The sequence below is a fragment of the Engraulis encrasicolus genome, chromosome 9 (assembly GCF_034702125.1).
Source record: "Engraulis encrasicolus isolate BLACKSEA-1 chromosome 9, IST_EnEncr_1.0, whole genome shotgun sequence".
In the NCBI taxonomy this organism is placed as follows: Eukaryota; Metazoa; Chordata; class Actinopteri; order Clupeiformes; family Engraulidae; genus Engraulis; species Engraulis encrasicolus.
In genome coordinates this window covers 48469124-48476963 of record NC_085865.1, presented here as the reverse complement: position 1 = coordinate 48476963, position 7840 = coordinate 48469124, and positions in this window count along the sequence as shown.

Here is a 7840-nt window from a genome sequence, read left to right as displayed (position 1 = left end):
GAAATCTAGGTGTCATTGTTGATGACCATCTATCATTCTCTGACCACATAGCCTCAGTTTCCCAGTCATGTCCTCTTTCTCATGCCCTAATTGAATACAAGGCCCTGACCCTTGCCTATGACGCTACAACAGGCCCTACTCTGGCTTACCTGAAAGCTATGCTAAAGCCCTATGTCCTTTCAGGACATTGTCTGTCTCCAGTACCAACCGTTTCACCTTGCCCTCTACTTACACATGTAGTGGCTCCTGTCTATTCAGTTCAGCTGCTGAAAGACCCAAAATACCTAGTGACACCATGATTCATCACTGATGATGTGCCCTAACAAAACAGCACATGGAAAGTATCATAGCAGTAGTGTCTTTATCCACCCAAACAGCACTCCAAACAAACAGATCCTGAAAACATGTTAGTTCATGCCAATGTAATTATCATGTAGTAACCTTTATTTTTAAAAACTTTGATCTTGAAAATGACACCTTTCCTGAAGTCAGATTTTCCTAGATTTTTAGTATGTTATTAAGGACACTTAGAGGTAACAAAATCAGTTGAAAAACCTTTTGTATCAATTTTTTTGGGGTTAGGTCTTTTTTTTGCATAGATGTACTCGCCTAAGTATTCCTTAGCCAAGTTAAAATGCCATGTATGTCATTTGGTATCAATGGCAAATGTGCTGGATTACAGATATGGAGGTTGGGAGTTTGAATCCCACTCGGACCCATGTTGATTTTCAAAATTATATCATATGCAGTGTTCCTTAGCCAATTTAAAATACCATGTATGTCATTTAGTATATCCTCAAAATGTAGAGCTACAACACTTTCAAGATGGCTGAATCCAAGATGGCTGAATTGTTTGGCCAATAACTTCTGACTGGGTGGATGGATTTTTTTCCAACATTTCTTTTAGCTTTGTTTTCTCAATAGTACTTTGTTTCATCTCTGCCCCAAAAGGCAAGCCCGCTTCCAGCATTTTCTGTGAGAATGCAATCTAGTTGCTTTAGTTTTTGTTTTGGGGTTTAAATTTGGTATTTCTCAAAATGTAGGCTAGAAGTTTTTATTTTACTTTAGAAAGCTTGCTTGATTGTTCAAAAGTTTTCCTAATACAGGCCTAGTCAGACACACATTGGCCATTGTCCATATGGCCAATGGTCTACAGCAGGGGTCCCAAAACTTTTTTCTCTGGGGGCCACATTATCGTTCCTGACTGTGATCAGGGGCCGGGATCAATCATGTGGGCTGTATACTAGGCCAATGTTTGTTATAGCCATAATTTCTAGCACGGCAATCACCATCACTGTTGGGAAAGTTACTCAAAACCTGTAATGCACTAGGCTACTTATTACATGTTACTGTCATTTAAAAGTAATGCCTTACGTTACAACATTACTTTTTTTTTTTTTTTTTAAAGTAAGGCATTACACTACTTTTGCATTACTTTTAGTTACTTTAGCCAAAATGACTGGAAATAAGGATTTGGCAATCTACAGTGCAAATCTATGAGGTGGCATGACTTTCACCTGCCATCCACAAGTCGTTTTGGAAGCCTGCAGACTGAAAACCAACATTTTCAGGAATTGCGTCTTACCCACACACAATAAGGCTTTAGGTTTGGTCATTTAAAAAATAATAATAATAATAATTTTTGTTTATGTCCGACCCCCCACATGCGCCAGATTTTGTCATAAACGTTGTTGAACAATGCCAAGGACGATAGTGGAATTGAGGCTTCATAAGTACAGCTGAAGCTACAATGAAATATAATAAGTATCAATGAGCCAGATACTGACCAAAAGGAGGATATACCGTTTCTGGCAATAGACTAGGCCTACTTGTCCAGCTGTCAGTTGCCTGATTGCTATTTTAGCTCCTGTAGCTACAACGACAACTAACTAGCATGTTGTAGCATATTAATTAGCATACAAAGTAACGTGCGCAACTCTGCAGTGACATTTGGGCTTTTCTAATATCAAGACGGGCGGCTGTGGCGCGCGCGTGTGTGTTGCCCCTAGATGAATGCGATGCAAATTCAGTAACTTGCAGGCAGGTAGAAAGCGAGAGATGGCGAGTTATGGGAATGAAGAAATGTGTTGTGTCTCCTCTAGCCTATATGAACAACCATCGATATTTTTTGGAGGATTCCAAAAACTCAACTATTTTTTTTTGGGTGTCGCACAAAAAATGATAGGGTCGGTCGGCAACCGGAACCAAAACATTTTTTCAAGGCCTAACATTGATTCACCAATAGGCCTACAATGATTAATTCTTTCTCTTCTTACTACACCTACCATGCACACCATCGCCGTTTTTTTATCTATTACTAACGCATGCAGCACAGGCTCCTTTGCACTTGGCTGAAACATAAAGCCACCCCACTGCACTACGAGTTTGAAAATTATTATTGATAAAAGAGCAGATGCATTGCTAGTAGGCCCATTTTGAATAGGCCTATCAATACAGCACACCGGGAAAATGTCTTATCAATGAACGAAATTATAGGCGGAAAAAATGATTGCGAGGACACCAGCCAGTAAGTTTGCAAGCTCGTGGCTCGCCTGAATCATGTGACTTCATGCGGAGATCAGTTTGTCACTCACTCACAACTCTAGAACTATTCTTTACGCGCGCTCAGTCAGCACCGCGGCCAGCATATTCTGCGACTTGCGCAAACAGTTCTATTCATGCAACTATTGCGCTGGAATTGACAGTGATAGGCAGTGATGCAACGACAGCAAGCATTTTCAAATTCCCTACTTTGACAGGCGAACGTATAATATTTTATTTCAAATGGATTTGTTTCAATTTAAGTGATAGGCCTATTTAGTTGAACAAAAGTGAGGGGGATGCAACGTACTCATCCCCCCAGTCGGATACCCTGCCGTGTCCCTGTCTCGTGCGAATGGGATGCATCCCCTCCTTTCCTGACTAATTTGGTGGTGCTATGGCACCTCTTCAAATCTCGTCAAATTGTTTGTAAGCTACTGTTTTTCGACGTGGGTTTCAAGCACAGTGTGCATTTAACTGAAATGTTCTTGGCGTCCTTATATTCAATGAAGTCAAAGTAGTGGGCATATAGGCCTATCGGATCCATCTTGAAAACGAGCAAGCTGGATCTTCTGGATCGGTCATCCTTTGTCAGCCTGCCACTTCGAGAGACGAAGAAGCAATGTTCTGCGTGGAACTTTAAAATCTCTGCGCGGACGTATCAGATGCAAAAGCTGATCTCGCCGTGATCCGCGAACATTGTATAATGAAAACAAAATACCCACACAAAATTTAGGTGAAAAAAATGCGTTGTAATGTGCAAGTTACTTGCATTGTAACGAGGGCATATCACCGATGTTTCCCCTGTAATCCGTTACATTACTGCGTTACTCAAAAAGGTAATGCATTACAGTAATTAGTTACTTTTGTAACGGATACTCCCAACACTGATCACCATTACACGCTGAAGAAGGGCTCTGCCCGAAACGTTTTAGACGAATAGACGGAGAAAAATCTGAAGAGTGCTTTGCTTCCTGATTCGCAAAAGAAGTGAGTGAACACTTCACATGTTTTTCAATTTGAAATATAACAGGTATTACTTTTAATTTCCAATAACCTTATAAAAATAGCAAGGAAAGGTTAGACAAATATGGTGATTGACTGTTTTTCAATTTGAAATATAACAGGTATTACTTTAAATTTCCAACAACCATATAAAAATAGCAAGGAAAGGTTAGACAAATATGGTGATTGACTGTTTAGGAGTGATAGGCCTACAATAGAAATGGTGGGCCTGTTTATATAACAGTGAGATGAGAAACTATCAAGACAAGAAACTTGTGGTGATTCACACTAAGTTAGTGAAAATTAAACTGTAGGAAGGCCTGTTGATAAACAAAATAAAATATTTATAACATTTATTTTATCTTTTTTTCTGTGAGGATTGCTTCTTTGGGCCAGTTCAAATGGTGATATGCAGAGAGGTGGAGGGCTGGTCAAAGGGGCCTGGCGGGCCGCATACGGCCCCCGGGCCTTAGTTTGGGGACCCCTGGTCTACAGTTTGACAACATCTAGCCTGTTATCTCAGGTGCCTTAATCACACACAGGTAGACACTGGGAAAGTACTTAGGCCTATCAGTAGTTTTATTTATACATAGGTTCTAAATTTTTGTTTTCCCACCCAAAGATTTCAACAGTCGGCTATTCGCCCAGGCTAGCTGCGCGACCCTGGCTGCGCACAACTCTGATTGTTGGAAACCGCTGTCGTTTAAAAAAAAATAGCTGACGTCGTTGGCTGCCAGGGTTTTACCCCTTCTCACAACACCGTGTTTATAAACAAAAAACCCATGTATAGGCCTATGTGAAACTATAAAATAAAACTTCCAGTACTTGCAACATTTCATGACTAGTTCTACTCCACCAGGTCCCCAAGAGTCAGTATGAGTGTGTGAATCGTGGGGTGGCATGTTCTAATCATTTCTTGAGTTTCCTATTTTTCACCTCTTGCTCAATGTGTGTAAATTGAAGATCACTCACGGTAAGCTGGCGATGGTGACAAATATCCTCTATCCTCAACATCCCTGACCAATACACATCTACAGGGCTAAGGAGGTACCATTTCAACATAGATTAATTACCCTACATTATTATTACATTACACTTAGGCTTAGTGACTTAGCTGACGCTTTTTTAAAAAAAAAATCCAAAGTGACTTAAAAATATTACAGACTATTGGTTACAGTCCCTGGAACAATGAGGTGCCTTGCTCAAGGGCACTTCCACCATGGAAGGAGGTAAGGGCAGGATTCGAACCTGCAACCCTGTGATCAGTCCAACTCCCTATCCATTACACCACGACTGCCCACATATGAGTTCAGTCCAAAATAACAGTATTCAGAGGTTGTATGCCAGCAGAGATGGATTATGACTCCATGGCCGCTGGGCCAGACAATAACGAGGTTCCAAAAGGTTTGGGTGTTGAAATGTATGTATAGACCAATAATTAAGTGTTTTTTTGTTGCATGGAGGCTTGGGCTTCAGGGCCTCTTTTGCTCTTGGGCCTCTAGGCCTGGTAGGCCCGTGCAGTAATCTGCCTTTGTATGCCAGCCAATCCTAAACAGCTTCAAACAAGCCCACATTTGGGTGTACTAACTGTAATATTGCTTTCTGACCACCAGCTGTCGCCATTTTCAGGTGATAATTTTTTGTGAGTTATTTTTTTTATTATTAATCATCAACTGTAAACTCTCTCGGTGTGTGAGTGTGTGTGTGTGTGTGTGTGTGTGTCTGTGTATGTGTGTGTATGTGAGTATGCGTGTGCACATATGAGTGAGCACGTTTTGTTGTGGATTTGCTTTGTACCTTTGGTTTGTCTGCCATGTCTGACTATTTTTTCCCTGGATTTGTTCCATTAACTTCAGTGAAGAGCCACCTCTTGTTGTTTCACCGACATGTCGATATAGGCTAATCAACATTTCACATGGGAAATAGGCTATCAGGAGTCCAAACCTATAATTACTGTAGCCTATGTCAATTGTTGCCTTTATTGTACACCATGAACAGGGATGTTCAATTAGAATTTGATCTGGGCCACATTTCGAAGCCAAAAACTCACGTCGGGCCGCACATTTCAGCCATCACTAACACGGAAATGACAATCAGTAGTCTACGAACAATTTTTCAACATGTTCCTACATTACATTACATTGCATTTGACAGGCGCTTCTTAACCAAAGCGACTTACAATCGAGGACATAATCGCAGCCAACATCACTAGCAGATACGAAGTGCACAGGATATATACAGAACAACAAGTGCAGATGCACTCTAGTGCAGATTCCTCTAACCTAAAACCTAACCACGTTGAATGTGAATGTAAAACACAATCAGGGGATTCAAAACTGAAATGTATATACTGCTACAGTTGGGGGCCATGCCTGGGCCAAATGTGGACTGCATCTGGGCCGCAAGTGGCCCTCGGGCCGCCAATTGAATAGCCATCTTGTACACAGTCATTGTACTTAATCATTGGAATAGGCCTACTTGATACATTTGATGTCCCACTGAAAGCTTGACATATTCAAAAATGTTATCTTGCGCAAGGGCGGAATTTACGTTCACTCAAGTCAAGTCAAGTCAGTTTTATTGTCAATTTCTTTACATGTGCTGGTCATTCAAATTACGTTTCTTACTATCCCATGCAGACAGACATAGACTCTAGACTCTAGACTAGGTGTGGACATAGACAATTAGACATAGACAGTATACATACATTACACCTAGAGTACCTATACAATACTCATACAGACATATAAAGTGCAAGACTGGGCAACAGCAGACATACATAGAACACATATATTATACAAGAGGTGTTTTGCATTCCAGTTATGTCCTATTGTGACGATTGTAACGATTCTGACGATTCAGTGTCTGATGTAGTATCTCAAGTTACTGTAGGCTAATTGACTTGAGAAGCTTTTATGAGTAATTTGTCATTTTATGTCATTTTACTTTATGTGATTTTACATTTAATGAAGCAGGGCCTACATTTTGACAAAGTATTTAGTCAATTACATTGGAATCTGGCCTGAGTAGTACTGAGGCCTACATCACATTGACAGAAAAAAAATGAACTGCACAATGACTAAACAAACAAATGAAAGACAAATACAGACTTGCACACATAATTTTCACTATTTATATACCCCAGCTATCTAGTAGCTAAAAGTGTTGGATGATGACTGATGCTGAGCAAGAGATGGAGGTCAAGTAGAACATAAACTAAGAATGAACAGACATGGAATTCTCTGGAGGAAGCTATTAAAAAAGTGACTAAGTATATCACGAGTACACCTTCACAGTTTTTGCAGATTTGTGAGTATATCTTTTCATAGGAAAGCATTACAGAAATGTAACTTTGACACAATGATTAGTGACCTTTTAACAACATATTTAACCACTTAAAATTTTTGTTCACTCAGAAAAAAACTAAATACAGCCATTAATGTTTGAACATGTACTCACAAAAGTGAGTACACCCCAGATGAAAATCCGGTAGAGAAGGGGCTGTGTTTGCTCGAATCGTCTCGAAATGAAACAAAATGAAAAGGGATGAAAAGGGAGGTCATCAGTGTGCGTTTCAACCTTTCTTTGCATTGAACTTTTACATTTTGAGTCTGCATCTGCCTTAAATAGATTGGTGTGAGATTTGAATGCAATCCTATGGAGAATATCATGATCTGCTTCAGTAGTCACAGTGCATGTTGACATGCATGTTTCTTTTAGGTGTATTTCAGATTGCTAATGTTGACAGCATTCATGCATCCCCAAATCATGTCAGTCCCACTACCATGCATGGCTTTTGATAGCATACACTTTTTTTGTAAAACTCACTTGTTTACCACCATACATGCTTGACACCATCTAAAGCAAATTTGTTTATCTTGGTCTCTTCAGATCACACGACATGGTTCCAGTGATCCATATCCTTGGTCTGTTCATCTCTCTTGAGACCAAGACAAACACATTTGCTTTAGATGGTGTCAAGGGGGGGATCTATGTGTGTGTGTGTGTGTGTGTGTGTGTGTGTGTGTGTGTGTGTGTGTGTGTGTGTGTGTGTGTGTGTGTGTGTGTGTGTGTGTGTGTGTGTGTGTGTGTGTGTGTGAGGAGCGACATAGCTGGTAACTTGTGATACCCCATCTTTTTCTTTTCCAAAGAATACAATGGACTTCTGACACTCCTGGACACTTTGTTGGTCACTTTGTTTTGAGCTGCTCTGTGCAGCTCAGCCAAGGCACATGTGATATATCACAGGGACACTTTTTCTTTGTACATTTTATAATTGTGTGTGTGTGTGTGT